Genomic DNA, 19,251 nt, shown 5'->3' with positions numbered 1-19,251 from the left:
ACCCTGGCTACCACCAGTGTGTAGTGTATAATCTGCTTGAAGACCCTAGCTACCACCAGTATGTATAGTAGTTTTATTACTTAATATAAAACTAAAGGTTGTGTTCCTAGAATACCCTCCAGTAAGTATATAAGTAGTTTTATTAATTAAAATAAAACTATAGAAGAAAGAAATCCCATAAACAAGGGTTATTTTATTATTATGTGAGTCGTATAACCATGCTAATATGACCAGTGACCTTCTTGACGTTTCTTCAGGCGTCGTACGATTACAAAATTTGTCACCCCAGGCGTGCCCGCCTAACTGTAGCTAACAGTTCAGGTGTGGGATTGTCGGTCCCAAATAGATCTATTCACAAATTTCACGCTCTCCCTCTAGGAGACTCTAGTTATACTACCGGTGAGGATTTATTGGTACCCCGACGGGTATAACGAAGATAAGTCTCACAATCCTGTATTAACTAGTTTACGTGTTGTTCGGTTGTTCTCGAGTTCGAAATTGTTCGTAACGGTGTAGAGTGTAAATAATTACACACGAAATAATTATTTAGCAAGATACTCTAGGTTTCTATACCTAGTAATGGATAAACTAAATCTGACATAGTTTATATGTTTGACTTTGCATGAAGTTTAAATCTATAAGACTGGTAATAAAATCCTAAAATATACTCATTATAGTTTAAATGGTTTGTTACGTTCATTTATTGTTTTGAAAACTATGCAATTATGATTAGAAAACGTCCCTTATGCTCCGCATATTACAAAAAGGGTAAAGTATCTAATTGTTTGATAGAAAATCATTGTAATTGCATCAATTGTTAAGTTATGAAAACCATTGTGTGGCTTTTATTCCCCCCTCCCCCTGAAAACATGAAAAACTTGGAAAAAGTGTAGGGGTATGAACTCACAGGTAGTTGGATGCAAAGGATTGAACTAGACGATCCTTGAGTTGATGTATGTTGCACTTAACGAAATCCTAATATCAAATAAATACATATGAGTATTTAAATTAGCGATTTTGTTAGATAAAGTGTTAGATAAATACTTGGTTTCGGTTAAGGAATGTTATTGGGATTGGTTGGATCGCGGAAAATAAGCTTTTTCCCACAAAAGAACTGTTTATGGCCGTGAACTGGGTTTGCGACCCAAGGGTGCACGGACCAAGTGTTTGCGGTCCATGGGTTTGCAGCCGTAAGCACTTCAATGAGAAGTGTGATTTTCGGTGTTTAGGGTCCTTTCTAGCCTCTTGGAATTATTCTAAGCCTTGTGCAATGCTCAAAGAAGGGTTTAAAGGCCAATATTCGACCTAAAATGGAGCTTACGGCCATTGAAGGGTGTACGGTCGTACACATGGGCTTACGGCCATAAACCTAATTCGAGTTCATGATTTGGGTCGATTTCCAGGTGAAAAACCAGTGGTTTCTAGTAAACATTGAGCATAGAGGGTAGTTACTTACTGAAAGAGGCTTAGAATGAGGTTTGTAGCCACGAAGCACTAGTATGTGTTCTTGGTGTTCTTGGTGAGAGATAATATATAGAAAAGATGAAGTTATATGGAATGAAATATGGATTCACCACTAGAAAAGGGATTAAAACACAAGAAATGTGAAGAATCACTTACATTCTTGAGGGTTCTTCATCAAACTCAAAATTGTAGAGAGAGAGTAGAGATAGAAAGCCTCTTAGAGTGTGAAAAGGATGAAATGAAGGCCACTCATCCCTTATATAGGGGTGAGTTTATGGCAGGGGTGGGGGTCCACCTGGCACTGACCGCAAACAGAGTTTACGACCGTACATGAGTTTACGAACTTAAACTCGCCTTGGCCGTGAACTCGTCATTTTTTCGAGGGAATCGTGAGTTTTTCGCGCGATTTTTCATTTTCCGACATGTATGTAATTATGACAATAACCCTAGTTGATTTAATTAACCTAAGAATTTGAAGGAAAATTTAAACAATTAAATTTTATTAAAAGATGTGGGTTACAATAACGAAATAAATTTAGGGTTCTCACAGTTGGGTTGAGGTTGTCCTGCTTTGTGTTGAAGCCCAACATACCCAGGGCGGTCCGGATAGACTGAAGGCCTGCGAAGCAGTCCAGTCAGGCCAAAGGCCCGACGATCTGTCCACATAGGCTGTATGCCCTGCGAGGCATTCCAGACATGCCGAAGGCTCAGAGAATGGTCTAGATAGGTTGAAGGTTTGTGAGGCGGTCCAGTCAGGCTAAAGGCTCATTATGCATGTTGTTTGCTTATATGTTATTGATATGCTTTATGGCATTGGTGTTTTCCGGGCAACCCACTAGGCCTTCGAGCTGACATTCATCAATTTTTATTTCAGGTAATTCTAATGATCACGGGAAGGCGTATGCATGATCGTACATCTCCTTATGTTTCATGCTTTGATTTATACTCTGACATTATATTATTTGAAAAAAAAGTTTTGTAATAATCATTGGTTTTGAAAGCATTAAAAAGTTTAAATTTTCCATGATTATTATGGGTGTTATATCTGCACATACCAAGTTACATCATTCTTTATGCAGAACCACCACTAATGAAGCTAGAGGTCTCTATACATCTCTGTCGCACTTGGATGAGTAGAAAACCTCGAATTATGCACCTCCTCCATCAGAACTTGTCATGTACCGCCGAAGTATGGAACCCAAACTCTCTGATGAAGGCTCAAATCCCCGAATATCATCATCAAAAGAGGACACATGACCTACTATGCACTCAATCTTCCAGTGTTCCTCTTTCATAGCATCGACCTAAGCCTCTCGAATATACTCTAATAGAGGGGTAATCATTTTCATCCTTAGAAAAACATCCCTGATTGGAGTACTAGCCGCCTTGAAACTAAGAGTATTGGCAACCACATTGGCCTTAGATCAAGGCACTTGCATTGCCTCATGTTCAGATTTGGTTGATCTATCAAATACCTCAAACTCTTGTTGTTCATGTAAATGATACAATGAACCCCATACAAGTAATGAAGCTAAATCTTGAGGGAGAACACCACCGTTCCCAACTCGAAATCATGAGTGGTATAATTTGTCTCATGAAGTTTCAACTACCTCGAAACATAAGTTATCACACAAGCCCTCTGCATCAAAAATGCACCCAATCCCGAAATTGGCGCATCACTGTACACTATGAAATCTTCCACAACCATTGGCATGGTCAAGATCGGAGCCTTGCATAACTTTTATCTCAAGGTTTCAAATGACACCTGCTGCTCAGGCTCGCAACAAAAAGTAGCAGACCTTTTTGTTAATCTGGTCAATGGAACTACGATCTTGGAGAATTTCTCAATGAATCTCTGACAATACCCAACTAAACCAAGGAAAATCCAAACCTCGGATAGAGATCTCGGAACCTCCCATTGCATGGCCTTGATCTTGGCTTGATCGACCAATATACCTTTTTGGTTGACAATGTGTCCCAGAAACTGCACTTCGTGCAACCAAAACTTGCACTTGGATAATTTGGCATATAGCCTCTCCCTCCTCATAGTCTCTAGTAGACAATCAAACTCCCTTGGTGCGTCAACGAATCTCTTGCTAAACACAATAGATACAAATTATTAATTTGCACCCGAATCAAATAGAACTAATGCTAGAACACCGTTCATTAGGAGCGTACCTATATAACATTAAATAACAATAAGCATATGTGATACCCTCAAACCGGAACGACGGAAACGTTCGGGAGCATGACGTCATGTAAAATATAACAACAATTGAATAATGGAAATCAAATCAACAACCATTGTATTAATAATATAGAGATTACATTGTGTTTCTAACATTGTTTGTATGAACCAAAAAGTTTATAGCCAAAACTATAAGATGTGACATTATGATCCTCCGTCTTCTCGGAACCTGTACGTGTACCTGTCTACTGGTTCCATGAGAATACAAATGATTTTGAAAGTGTATCAACATTTAAGTTGGTGAGTTCATAAGCATTTTTGTTTTAGGAATCTGCCTTTGTTCCTTGAAAATGTTAGTGTGATACTCTTGAAAATCCAATATTCTCTTTTGTAAATGAAATATAGTCTTAGGCCTTCAAACCAAAATGTATGCTTGTTATTGTACTCTGAATTAGTATCTGGTATTCTTATTATTAAATAAAACTACATAAATGAATGCTTCCTAGAAATGTATGTTGTACTGTCTTAGGAAAATAATGTATTGTAATGGGAAAATACTATAGTGTTTATATGAATGCTTCCTAGAAATGTATGTTGTACCGTCTAACTGTAACTAACAGTTTAGGTGTCGGATTGTCAGTCTCATATAGATCTATACACAAATTAATGCTCTCCCTACAGGAGACTCTGGTTATAATTCAGGACTTTAGCGTGTACTCTAAAAGGTACGATGAAGTAGTGGTTCACAATCTTGTATTAACTTGTATATTTATAGTGTGTAAATGTTCTCTTGTTCTTGTAAATGTATGTATACCCCTTTTGTAGTGTAAAATAATTTTATTTAAATAATTATTTTAGTATTGTATCTTTAAACTTAGTAAAATAGTGTAAGTGTTCCATAAATTATAAATATTATCATTTATCATGTATGTTCTTGTATGGTTCCTTGAAGTTGTAAAGTAGTATCTATGTTTCACAAACTATACCGATTATAGTTTATATGTATATTCTATGTGTACTGAAATATTTATGAAAATACCCTTTTGTTCGGCATGTTGAAAAGAGGTTAAAGTTTTATTTAAATAAGTTTTATACTCATATATATATATATATATATATATATATATATATATATATATATATATATATATATATATATATATATATATATATAGATATATATATATATATATATATATATATATATATATATATATATATAGATATATATATATATATATATATATATATATATATATATATATATATATATATATATATATATATGCCATACATAACTGAGATTAAAAAGACAGTCGGACAAGTGATTCTACCTTAAGCCCACAACCAAACAATGAACAGGACTTAAGGCGAAAACACCCGTCTTAAGCCTATTGGATCCTATATATATATATATATATATATATATATATATATATATATATATATATATATATATATATATATATATATATATATATATAGGATTTAACAGGCTTAGGACTGGTGTTTTCGCCTTAACTCATGTTCCTTTTGTGTGTGTGTGTGTATATATATATATATATATATATATATATATATATATATATATATATATATATATATATATATATATATACTATATTATTAAACATATTCGATATTTCTTGAATTTTAAGAGGTAACAATATAATTACATAACGTACAATCTTCTTAAGCTCATCATCTCACCATGTTATTTACAATAGATGGAACACACTTATCATTTGAAACCTCTCTCTCTCTCTCTCTCTCTCTCTCTCTCTTTCTGTCATATTTTCGTTATCATCGCACCATTATCGAACCATCGTCTCTACAACGTCGCATCTTCAGAAACCCTAGTTGTAACCGTTATTGCACCTGTCTCATCCACTACCAACCAACAGATGCACCACCGCTCTGCCTCTCTTTCTCTATTTGGTTTGTGATCACAGACACAATACCCCAGATTTATGCACAAATGAAGGTGCAAACTAATATTCTCGATAATAATACAGATGGGTTTTCGTTCCTTTGAAATAAGGTTATATGGTTACTCCAATTTTTTTATATGACTGCTTAAAGATTTAATCATTGACAAATAGGTTGTTGACGATATGTACTGGAAAGTATTTTATTCCAATCATATATTCAAGCATCCACTCCCAGTTAATTTCCTTGAAGTAGTAGACGTTTCTAGCCTGATATTAGTTGATAATTGGCTATTTTGATTTTGATGGAGTTTGTTAAATATCTTTTGTGAATTTGTTGGTTGTTTGTCTTTATTTACTTATGCAATTGGTTGGATGATATTCAGGTACATCAATGTGAGAAGAATTTAGAAATTTGAATAGCAGCCAGTGACTTTTGGTGATGGAAAGAGGGATTCCTTCTATAAATTTGTGTCCTCATCAGCACGAATAGGGCTTCATTTTGTTTAGTTATTTAAGTAATTAACTTTCATTTGGAGATAATATTCTTTCTACAGGTATTCATCGATTAATGTTGATTAAGTTTAATATGAAGCAGAACATATTGGTTATTAATTGATCAACATTGTTTTTTATGTATTTATAGGTTAAAGGATGTGTTTAACCATACCTACATAGATCTATATAGTTTAACTGATTTGTTTAATGTGCCACAATATAAATGTAGGATGGATGTAATTGTATAACTTTAGACATGGGTTAAATTCAAGATTTAGTAATATACTTTAATTATAGCTTCTTCCACTTCTGCCATTTTAAAAGTTTAAAATCTCTTTAAAATCTCTAAAAAACTACCATGAAAAATCTTAAAAATTACCATTTCTTTACTATTTCACGTAGAAATTACATTGTTATTTCATGCAGGATATGAAAGTACATTGTAATGTATCAGGTTAGATTGTTTTCTTACTATTTCATTTTATATTCTTGATATACCAATGTACATTAGTTTTTTTATATCTATTTCATGCACGAAAACTAAAATAATAATGTACTTAAAGAATTTCTATATATGTCAACATTGAACTTCTAATGCGGAAAATATAGAAAAAAAAAAAAAAAAATTCAAATTCACTACTATTTCATGCACAAAAACATAGCACGGATGACAACAATGCTATTTTACAAAATAGTGTCATTTTCATATGAAACACCATGAATTTATTTAGTAATTTAAATGAATGTTTTAATCTTCCTGATTTCTAATCAATGAAGAATGATTTAAAATTTTAATTTATTCCTCTGATAAACAACGAATGAAAATAAATTGAGAGTACAATGCTATAATGCACATAAAATTTCAAAAATATTCCCAAGACTTTTCCAACACTTTTTAGTTGTTTTTTGAAATAGTATTATTACTATTATCGTTTGATAAGAAATCAAATTGAAAGCCGTTTGTTTAAGTGTAAAAAATGGAAGTAATATGTTATCATAAACTAATAAACTTGCATTGATATTTTTATTCATTTGATACCTAATAATTTTCCAACAATTTTTATTTGTTTTTTCACGTTATTTTCATTATTCCTTGATAGTTTTTTCACTCTCATTTTCATTTTTTTCTAATTGTTTCATTTTTTGCATCGTTAAAGTTTTATTGAGTTCTTATTAGGTATTCTACTCTAAAGGTCTATTTAGTTTGCAGTCTTCTATAGATTTCCCTTACCTGGACACTGTTGTAACAGGAAGAATATAATAGGTTTTCATAATACATGGGCTAAATGCAAGAAATACAATGTGTGTTGTGTGTACTATGGCCACTGATGTTTGTGATGCTTGCTGTATGTATGCCTAAATGTTCCAGCGGGGCTTAAATAAATTGGTAAAAACTAGAAATTGGAGATGTGTGTATGTGTACTGAAAAAAAGTTGTGATGCGTGTGTATTTATATCTGGAAAAAAAACTCTTTTTATTGAAAGACAAGAAATTAGATATCAAAATTTGAATTTGAAGAGTACTATTGGAAGTAATAAAAAAAATACAAATGATAATGGTCAAAGAAATTATTAGTGGTAACTTTTAAATCTCCCCAACGTAACATCGGATGAAGTAAAATATTGGACTGTAATGCGTAAATTACATGTTGAAGAATAACGAGTAAGTTGTTAGCGTCATATTTCAATTCCTCCCGTACTTTTTATTTCTTTGTTTAATAATTATCTTAAAAAATGCAGTTTTTTAAATCACACATGTATTCAAGGTCCTCTTGACTGACATTACTCAACCAAAAACTCAATGTAAGAATCTTCTCAACTACAAGTTTTTTTCTTTGGGACCAAGAATATTAAAGCCCTATAGTTTATTACACTTGAATTAATGTTTAAACTTTTAATATTGTTATCTAGATAGAAAAGAAGCGCTTTGATATTGAGGGATTATTTAATTATTAAGAACATTGAAAAGTATGATATTTATGGTAAATATAAATTTTCTTTTACCTTTTTAACTTCTAACAACTTATTATTTAATATTTACCACTTTTAAACTTTGTTGGTGTTTTTATTTGATAATGGAATGTAAGCACAATATTCTTATGGGTGAAAAAGTAGATTGCCTTTATTAAATCTTTGATTAGCCATTGTACCCTAAAAGGATTATCTAGTTATAGCTTTCCACAAAAGGTGAACATGGTGAATCGAATTTTATTAAATAATATATATTTATTTAAATGTCTACTGACGTATTGATGAACATAGTGAAAGATATTTTTAGAGGAAAAATAAAAATAAAAATGAATCTATGTTGTTTTAGGTAGTTAACTCATATTCAAAACTCAAAACGAATTTTGATCACAAGAGAAAATTTGCATCTTCAAATAAGGATGTTTTAGGTAGTTAACTCATATTCAAAACTCAAAACGAATTTTGATCACAAGAGAAAATTTGCATCTTCAAATAAGGAAAGGAAATTTATTTTCACATAACTTATTTTTTTAACTGAAACAATATTATATATTTGTTTTAAACCCAAGATAATCTACGTAAACGGGTTAGCTTCCAACTTACAAGTTACCATCTTTCAAAGAAAATTAGACTCATTGTTACGAGTTTACCTTTTCATTACCTTCATGTCAAAGTTGGGTACCTAATCATACATGTCTTCGAGTAGAAATAATTATCGAAAGAAATTATTTGCACCCATCGCTTGGTGCGGGTAAACGGTTAGTGTGTGTGTGTGTGTGTGTATATATATATATATATATATATATATATATATATATAGAGAGAGAGAGAGAGAGAGAGAAAGGGGTGTTTTCGGTCCATGATAGACCTTAAACTTGAGATTTCGGTCATAATACAACCGAAAACCTCTTTGTACTTTGATTTGGTAAAAACATTAGTTGAAACATTTGTAATAATTTGAAACGGTTTGAAATCATTTGTATGTTAACAAAAAATAGTGATAGCGTAGGGGTATGAACTCACCTCGAATGTGCATTCTCTTTTGGATACGAAGTAGTCGCAATGATCCTTGGATTAGAACCCATGTGAGTAGTCTTATCCTAATAATAATTATACACAATATCACATTTAAATTAATAAAATATTAATTAAAAAATTATTTAAAGTGTTAGACAACACCAAATTATGTAAGATATACTTATAAAAAGCCTTAGGAATTATTTGAAGGTGTTCTTGGTATTCTTGGTGTTCATGGTGAAAATAAGGAGATTTGAAGATGGTATGAATGTTCTTGAGGACTTTATGAACATTTAAAGGGAATCTGGGTAAAATCTTATGAGGACATGATGTTTACTGATGAGTTTTGAGAGCAAATTTAGGAAGGATTTCAGCCTTTTAAGTGAGAAATGAGAAGTGTTTGCAGCTAAACACACACACACACACACACACACACACATATATATATATATATATATATATATATATATATATATATATATATATATATAAATGGGGGTGTTTGGCGGTCCATGATGGGCCTTAAACTTGAGATTTCATCATTAGTATGAAGAGTTTTCGGCCTTAATGGGATTATCTATGAGATTTTGGTCTAAGTGGTACCACCTTTGAGATTTTGGTCATAATACAACCGAAAACCTATTTGCGCTTTGATTCCCTAAATCGAAATAAATTCATATCAGAATCCAAACACCGAAATCCCTTTTGTAATGTGTTATTTTATGTTTTTAGTCTTAACATGTTGACTTGTTTTGACTTATTATAACATAAATAAATCATGGGTTTTAATCTACACCAAGTTATTAACTCATAAAGATTCCCACATGGCTATAGATGATACAATGCAACAAGGTTGCAATTGTGGTTTCACTTATACATGATTAAGATTTTTACTTTTATTTGAACAACTGCAACTTTTAGTGACTTTATTTGACTTGAAATAATGTGTTGTTACAACATAAATATCAAAGCAATAAATGAAATGAGAAGAAAACAGATACCCGTAAACACATCTAGCGTGATGTAAGCCTCCTCAACTGATAATTAGAAAGCTCGAATCCTAATGATTAGCGCCTACGCTAAGCCCTACAAGTCATCAGTCAGCCTCAAAGTCGTTGGAGCGGGTACTACAACTACTCCCCCTATTGCCAAACTCGGAAAAATGGCCTTCTTGTGGCCCCTCTAATTGCAATCTAAGCAAATCATACTTGATCCCTAGGTTGTGGTAGTACAATTCCTACTGAAGTGACCAATCTTGCCGCTGAAGCAGCCGATTCCACCCACCCTACAAGCTCCCTCATGCGTCTAGCTGCACCGAACCCGACACGGTTGGCCCGTCGATCTCGAATCTACAGCCTTTGGCATCTTCCTCTAGACTTATGATACCTGTTCCTGAATAGGCTTCCTCTTCCTCACTGTCTCCAAATCGATCTCCCGCTCGCGAGCTTGAGCAATCATGGCATCCAATGTCTTGCGGCTAGATATACTTATAAACTCTTGTATCTCAACCTCCAAGATATAATGGTATCGAGTGTTATTCATCTTCTCATCATCCACATATTGCGGAGCCAACATGGCCCTCTCACGGAACATGGCGGGAATCTCTACCACGGTGTTGGTAGTCTGGAGAAGTTCTTGAAACTCCCTTGCCAGCTGTAGAACCTCAATCATGGGTGTAAACTCAGCCTTGAATCTTGTAACAAATTCATCTAAAGACATCGTCTTCACTACCTTGCCTCCCAAAGCATAGTCCACCTCCTCCCACCAATTGCGAGCTCTGTCCTTCAGAAGACGGGATGCAAATCTGACTGTCTACCCCTTGGGGAAGAAGCTAATCTGGAAGGTGTTGCCGACGTCTACGAACATGTAACATCGTGATTTTTTCCATAATATTTTTATTTTAAAAAACTTTCTAACAGAATATGTTAGCAAAAGACTTGGTTATTTCAAAACATTTTCAAATCACCAAGTTAACTCAAGATCCATTCATAATGTAACGACGTAAATTCTAAAACCAAATTTTCATTTTTGCAAACATCAAAACCTCAATTAATATTTTAAATTCAAACGTGAACAATATTATCACAACCGAATACATCACAAAGATCATAAAAATACTTTTCCCTGATAATGTGTATGATCACGCCGGCGCCTTCCCACGGTCCTCGCTAGTACTTGAAACACATAACACAACAACTGTAAGCATAATTGCTTAATGAGTTCCCCAAAATACAACCTACGCACATACTCCTTTCCAGGACCTGACCTTCCGGTCCATGTGTCTCAAAGGACTTCCGTCCCGACTAGGTAAACCTTCCGGTCCTACCCACGTTAACCTTACGGTCCATATTACATCGCCTTCCGGCCCATAACATATTCGCCTTCCGACCCATAACATAATGCCTTCCGGCCCATATCAAGCATATCATACATGGCACATATAATGATTAACTTATCACACATAATGCATATATCTCATATCATATTCGATCTTCCGGTCACACAGTCAAACCCTTCCGGGTACAGTATAGTGAGAAGACTCACCTCGTATATCCCGATAAATCGCGAATCCTGGAAATCACTCATGCTCGATCCCCCGAGCTATAATCCTCCTATAAGATCATATATCTCTAATTAATACTTTTACCACTAAGGTTGACTACCTCTATCAAGTCAACACTTGTCAACGGTCAACGGTCAACTTGACCGGACTCGGCGAGTGCACTAGAGAGACTCGGCGAGTCTAAACGTTTTCACCAACTCTCTAGGATTCTCCTTTGACACATCGAGTACTCCCCTGACTCGATGGGTTCCACCTGGCATGAATCGCGGGGCCACCACGACTTAACTCGCCGAGTCACAAGAATAACTCGGCAAGTTCCAGCTCGACTCAGTCCACCTATCAACCCTCTCTAACTCTCCATGACTCACTGAGTCAACCATAACTCGGCAGGACCACGCATTGAGTGGTTAAGGACAATCTTCATGTGACTTGCCGAGTCTGTTCTTCAGATTCGGCGAGTCCATGCCATGCATCAACTCAATCTTGCTTCTAAGTTCAGATCCGCTCCATCCACTCATAGATCTGGCCCTCCTAAGCTCATTCATCATGTAAAGTCACAGTCTTGGCTACCATGCAACACCTACAAGGCTCTTTTTGGAGAAATGACCTCTAAGATGGCAACCCTAGTCTCCAACCCAAAAGGAAGGACATAAAGCATAGCATTAGGGACTTTCTGGACCTGCTAAGGTCCAGATCTAGGTACCATATCTCCATGGGACCTCTCACACTTCAATTACAAAACAAACAAGGCAAGAAGAAACCCTAGATTTGACCATATCAACAAAAATACGGAAATAAGCTCTGAATGATACCTCAAGAAGCTTCCCCTGGCGAAATGGAAGTAGATCCAAGCTCCCTAACTCTTCTAGCTTGACTTTCCCCTTCCTTTCTTGCAAATACACACAAATTTGGTGAACAATGGCCTCTTATCTCACTCACAGGAACCCTTAGCTGCTTTGGTGCTCTCAAGGTCAAGGTAGCCGCAATGAAGCGCCATAAGGTCCTTTAAATAAGGCTTAGGATCGGGAAATTAGGGTTTCATTAAACAGCACGGACTCACCGAGTCCATTCCTTGGACTCGCCGAGTCCAGGCGCGAACCCGCGTCCAGAACCGCGATCCTACTCGGCGAGTTTGAGCTCCAACTCGCCGAGTCCCCTCACAAAACACCAAAAATATATGAATAAAAGATACCTGGAAATCTGGGCTATTACAATTCTCCCCCACTAGAACTAGACTTCGCCCTCGAAGTGTCGCTCTGCAAATAGCTCCGGATGCTGCTCACGCATCTCACGCTCCGGCTCCCAGGTCATCTCTGATACCTTCCGATGTTTCCACTGAACCAACACCAGGGGTACCTCCTTGTTCCTCAAAACCTTGATCTTCTGATCTCTGATGGCCACTAGTCTCTCGGCATAATTCAGGCTCGCATCTACCTGAATATCCTCTAATGGAACCACTGCCGATTCGTCGGCTATACACTTCCTCAGCTGCGACACATGAAAAGTGTCGTGAATCTGCCCCAACTCTGTTGGCAAATCCAAACGATAGGCTACCCGGCCTACCCTCGCGATCACACGGAAAGGACCAATATATTGGGCCCCAACTAGCCCCTCTTCCTGAATCGAATCACTCCTTTCCAAGGAGAGACCTTCAGGAGTACAAGGTCGCTGACCTGAAACTCAAGCTCGGACCGGCGTCTGTCTGCATAACTCTTCTGTCGGCTATGAGCGGTCAACAACCTCTATCTGACCTGGTGGATCTGCTCTGACGTCTGAAGCACTATCTCTGTACTGCCCATCACCCTCTGTCCAACCTCTCCCCAACAAATGGGGGTCCGACACCTCCTCCCATACAACAACTCAAAGGGTGGCATACCAATGCTCGAATGATGGCTGTTGTTGTAGGAAAACTCTGCCAAGTGTAAATATGCATCCCAGCTACCCCCGATATCCAATACAGATGCCCGGAGCATGTCCTTGAGCGTCTGAATCGTCCACTCACTCTGACCGTCTGTCTGGGGATGATATGCGGTACTAAAATGTAGTCTAGTACCCAACTCCTCATGAAACTTCTTCCAGAACCTGGAAGTGAAATGCACATCACGGTCTGAAACAATCGAGATCGGCACTCCATGCCGCGATACCACCTCCCTCACGTATAATTCCGCCAACTTCTCCGCAGAAGAGCTCTCGCTGATGGCTAGAAAATGAGCGCTCTTCGTCAATCTATCCACAATCACCCAAATTGCATCGACTCCCCTCGTAGTCCGTGGAAATTTGGTGATAAAATCCATGGTAATATGTTCCCACTTCCATTCGGGAATATCTAGCGGCTGCAATTTACCGTGCGGTCGCTGGTGCTCGGCCTTAACCTACCGACATGTCAAGCATCTCCCAACAAACCATGCAACCTCCCTTTTCATACAGGGCCACCAATACTCCTTCCTTAGATCCAAATACATTTTCGTAGTTCCGGGATGAATCGAGAATTTTGATCGATGCGCTTCCTCCATCAAAATAGCACGCGCACCGCCCACAAACGGTACCCAAATCCGACCCTCAAAAGTCAGAAGCCCTCGAACATCCGTGACGAATCCTGACATCTGACCTACAACCCGCTCCCTCTTCTGGTTTTCTGGTTTCGCAGCCTCAGCCTGAGCTCCTCAAATAGTATCCAACATCGGGGTCATCACCGTCAACCTCATACAAATATCTCGGATCGGGGCGCTTTCCGCCCTACGGCTCAACGCATCGGCCACCACATTAGCCTTCCCCGGGTGGTACAGGATCTCACAATCGTAATCCTTCACCACATCCAACCATCTCCTCTGTCGCATATTCAGATTTGGCTGATCCATCAAGTACTTCGGGCTCTTGTGGTCCGTGTAGATGGTACACCGAACCCCATAAAGATAATGCCGCCATATCTTGAGGGCAAACACCACAGCCCCTAATTCCAGGTCGTGGGTGGGATATCTCGACTCATGAGGCTTCAACTGCCTCGAAGCATACGCTATCACATGTCCCCTATGCATAAGCACCGCCCCCAAACCCGATATAGATGCGTCACAGTACACCACAAAATCCTCCATCCCTTCCGGGAGTGCAAGCACCGAAGCCTCGCACAATTTCTGACGAAGCGTCTCGAATGATGACTGCTGCTCCGGTCCCCATGAAAATGCAGCACCCTTCCGGGTCATCCTAGTAAGTGGCACGGAAATCTTGGAGAAATCCTTGATAAACCTGCGATAATATCCAGCCAAACCCAGAAAACTCCTGATCTCAGTGGGCGATCTCTACACCTCCCACCTCAACACCGCCTCAATCTTGGCTGGGTCGACGAATATCCCTTTCTGGTTAACAAGATGCCCGAGGAACTGGACCTCTCGTAACCAGAAATCACACTTGGAGAATTTGGCGTACAGCCTCTCTGATCTCAATACCCCAAGAATTTCCCTCAAATGTTCCTCATGCTGCTCCCTAGACCTCGAATACACCAAAATATCATCAATGAATCAAAGAATACGATCACCGACCGATCCAGCATCCGCCGGCACACCCGGTTCATAAGATCCATGAACGCAGCCGGTGCATTGGTGAGCCCAAAAGGCATCACCACAAACTCCTAATGTCCATAACGAGTTCTGAAAGCAGTCTTCTGGATATCTTCATCCAGAACCCTCATCTGATGATAACCCGACCTCAAGTCTATCTTGGAGAACCAAGATGCCCCCTGCAACTGATCGAACATATCGTCGATCCTAGGTAACGGATACCGGTTCTTAACCGTCAACTTGTTCAACTCCCGGTAATCGATACACATCCGATGTGAACCATCCTTTTTCTTGACGAACAAAATCGGCGCTCCCCAAGGTGAGATACCTGGTCGAATAAACCCCTTTCCCAATAGCTCCTGAAGTTGCGAGGATAACTCCTGCATTTCCGGTGGAGCGAGACGATAAGGCGCCTTGGCGATGGGCGCCGCTCCCGGAACCAAATCGATACGGAACTCCACTTGCCTTTCCGGAGGCACACCTGGTAACTCTTCGGGGAACACATCCGAAAACTTGCATACAACAGGAACATCATCAACCGAAATGGGCCTCCCCGCGGCCACTCGAGTATCCATCACGTAGGCTATGAATCCATTGTAACCCTGCTGTAGACTCTGCCTTGCCCTGGCAGCCGAACAAAACGCCGACCCATACCGGGTCCCCTCACCATAAACCGTAAGCACTCCCCCACTAGGGTCTCGAATCGTCACCAGCTGTCTCTCGCAGTCAATGACTGCCCCAAACTTACTCAACCAGTCCATGCCCACGATGACGCAGACATCCCCCCATAGCTATAGGAACCAAGTCTATAGGGAACTCGACCCCAAAAATCTCGAGCACACATCCTCGAATCACATCAGTGGTGTATACCGCTTTCTCATCTACTATAGAAACTCGCATGGGTCGACTCATTACCTCCTTATCAATACCGATGTGCTGGCTAAAAGCCAATGATACAAAAGACCGACTCGCACCCGAGTCAAATAATACCAAAGCAGGTACAAAATTCACAAGAAAAGTACCTACGCATATCATAATATAAGCACAATATCTTAGCATAAAAGTAAATACATGAAAGAATACATACCGGCTACGACAGCAGGCGCCGCGCAGACCTCCTCTGCAGTCAACCGGAAAGCTCTTCCACGAGCCTTCGGAGCCTCGGCCTTCACTGGCCGAGTCTCGGTAAACATGGCAGCAGGCGTAGATCCCTGGCGAAGCTGGAGGCACTCGGCCTTCCGATGGCCGTTCTGGTTGCAATGAAAGCAAACCATGAATCCCTTAGGGCAATCCCTAGCAATGTGTCCCTCCTTGTCACACATGTAGCAAGCACCCGATCGACATGCCCCCTCGTGACCCTTATCGCACTTTCCGCAAGTGCGGCCCTTCTGACCTCCCGATATCGAATCGGCGGACTTGGTCCGCTTGGTTGCCGGCTGAGACTGAGCCGGCCGCCGATCCACCCGTTGAGACTCGGCCTCCTCCCTGGCCTGTAGGGATGAGCAGTGGAAGCGGGTACCTGCTTTCGGAACCGGAACTGCCTCGGAACTGCCAGTTTTGGAATTGGAACTGTCTTAGGCGGTTCCGGTTCTGGTTCCTAAAGTCTTGGAACCGCCTTAAGCGGTTCCGGTTCCAATTCTCATTTTTAAGAAACCAATAACCGCTGGATACCCGTCGGTTCCGGTTCCAATACCGGGTACCCGGAACCGGCGGTTAACCGGAACCGGTACCGACGGGTACCCGCATTTTTCTAAAAAAAAATATATTTAATTATTTATATATTGATGATTTTGTCTAGGGTTATATCTCGTCTAGGGTTACTACATCGACCCATACTAGACAATACACCGGCACACGCTTCTTCTCTAAGTTCTCTCCACTCGTCTCCCTCGTCTCCGTCTCTCACATTACCAGTTTGCCCCAAATATGTGGACCACATCGCTTCTTCTCAGTACCACATCGCTCCAATCATCCCTACTTAGTTTCTCCATCGTCTCTCTTGTCGCTTGATTACAAGTTCCCTCTCATGCTTAAGGTTAGATTCTCAATCGTAACTCTCAAATATCTCGATTATCTCTCTCATTGCTTGATTACCAGTTCAACCTCCATATGTGAATCTCGTTTATTAGACTATTAGTTTCGATTTTTTTGTTGATTTTTTTTGTTAATTTGTCGATTGTTTTAGTTCTGTTAACATCTATATGAAGTTTAAGCTGCAACAGGCAGGAATCAAGGCAATCCAATGGCGAAATCTGTTAATTTGTCAATTCTTTTGAAACTCACTCATCTCCTTCGTCTCTGTCTCTCACATTACCAGTTTGCCCCAAATAGGAAAATACCACATCGATTAAAGAAGGGTAGAAAATGACGGTGGACCACGTCGATTGATTCGCTGGAGTAGACCATCGTGAGTACCATGTCGCTCCGATCATCCCTACTTAGGTTCTCACTCGTCTCTCACATCGCTTGATTCCATCATTCAATCTCTATGATCTTGGTGGCCCGCTCAGGCCATCTCCCAATAATTTCCACCAAATCGTGTAATTTCTAGCAAAATCGTTATTTTTCCCTTTTCATTGTGAGTATCGCTAACTATGGTTGATGTTACATAGTTGCCAAGAGGCGTATTGCTCTTCTTTAATCGCCAATTTCATCAAGTTACTTGTGCTTAAGGTTATCTTCGCAAACCAGGTATTGACCCTAAATCTTTCCTGATATTAGCTTATGTTTTACCTTGACTTAAATCTATAATTGGCCATCTGCTAGGGCTATGCGACATTGATTTGTGTGTGTGTGTGTGTTTAATCAAATGTGCTTCAGATTTGGTTCATCTGTTTGCTGGCATAACAAATCAGACCACTGAACTCTTTATTAATGTCATCCGCTTTTATTTACACTAATGTTGGTTGTGGTTTGTTTCATTTTGTTCCTTGTTAGCTAGCATAACGAATTTGGTGAGGAGACGAATTTGATGTAACTTGCATTTCTAGGAGCTGATAAACAACCTCAGGTACAAATATTTTAGTTCCAATGCATCATTTCTATCTTCATAATTTCTATATTCCCAGATAAAAAAAAAAAAAAAAACTTTGAGAAGGCTGAACCTGTTACTGCTTTCTGTTAAAATGAAAGATAATCACTTGTGAAACTTGTGTGAATCTCTTGCATTTCTATATATGTTACATAAAAAAACAAACAGAAAAAATGAAAGATAATCACTTGTGTTGTCATGGTTGCTGCTGCAAGCATTCAGGTTCTGGAATACTACTATGCTTTAATATTCTCTATGATTCATAATTTGTTTTTTGCATATTAATGGTTCTTTTATTGATGCAGCTCAAGGAGATGGAAGAAGTTACAATCTTTGAACAACCAACTGGGAAGAAAAAAGTGTTCCTTAATTTTTTATTCTTAATGAGGATTATTTATTTTGTAACCCTATTGTTTGTAATTTGTCAAGGCTATGTTGTTTTTGCTGTGTTGTTTTTTCCTGTTGCTGTTTTATGTTTATTGTTTGTAATTTTTCATTTTTTGTCATCTATACTTGTTAAATTTCTCTTGATGGGAAATATTTTCTACGATGTTTTTTATTGTGTGAAGTGTTTATAAATGTTAATATCCATGTCATTTACTCTATAATTTATAAATAAAAAGTTTTATATTTAAGAAGCCGGGTACCCGGAACCGGAACCGGTTCCGACGGTTCCGGGAGCGGTTTCAATTTTTTAGGAACCGGTGTACGCGGTTCCGGTTCCAATTCCAAAAACTTAAGAACCGCCGGTTCTAGGAGCGGTTCCGGTTCTAGCAAAAATAGGCGGGTACCCGATTATGCTCATCCCTACCTACCTAGTGTACAACCTTAAGTCTTGTAGTTATAACTAGATTCTCTATGAGGTACTTCAGGCTCTTATGGTCCATGTATATGGTACACCGGACTCCATACAGATAGTGGCGCCAGATCTTGAGGGCGAACACCACTGCCCCCAACTCCAAATCAAGGATGGGATACCTCGTCTCGTGAGGCTTCAATTGCCTCAATGCATATGATATCACATATCCTCTCTGCATCAAT

General features: G+C 38.6%; 1 long non-coding RNA gene across 3 annotated transcripts; it reads left to right on the top strand.

Annotated features, from left to right (window-relative positions):
* Nucleotides 1-17,030: 17,030 nt before the first annotated feature.
* LOC145033761 (uncharacterized) lies at nucleotides 17,031-18,706 on the top strand. Of its 3 annotated transcripts, none has more exons than XR_013677690.1 (3): nucleotides 17,031-17,214; nucleotides 17,497-17,870; nucleotides 18,117-18,706. It is a non-coding gene; the product is annotated as an uncharacterized LOC145033761 (long non-coding RNA). The 3 variants fall into 3 exon arrangements; XR_013677691.1 differs by having other exon boundaries at nucleotides 17,031-17,621; nucleotides 17,792-17,870; XR_013677692.1 differs by having other exon boundaries at nucleotides 17,031-17,870; nucleotides 18,117-18,189; nucleotides 18,516-18,706.
* Nucleotides 18,707-19,251: the final 545 nt, after the last annotated feature.

This window comes from Lactuca saligna, chromosome 3, assembly GCF_052625555.1.
Source record: "Lactuca saligna cultivar CGN05327 chromosome 3, ASM5262555v1, whole genome shotgun sequence".
Classification (NCBI taxonomy): Eukaryota; Viridiplantae; Streptophyta; class Magnoliopsida; order Asterales; family Asteraceae; genus Lactuca; species Lactuca saligna.
The sequence above is the reverse complement of the archived record's forward strand: the minus strand, read 5'-3'. Positions and strand labels throughout refer to the sequence as shown.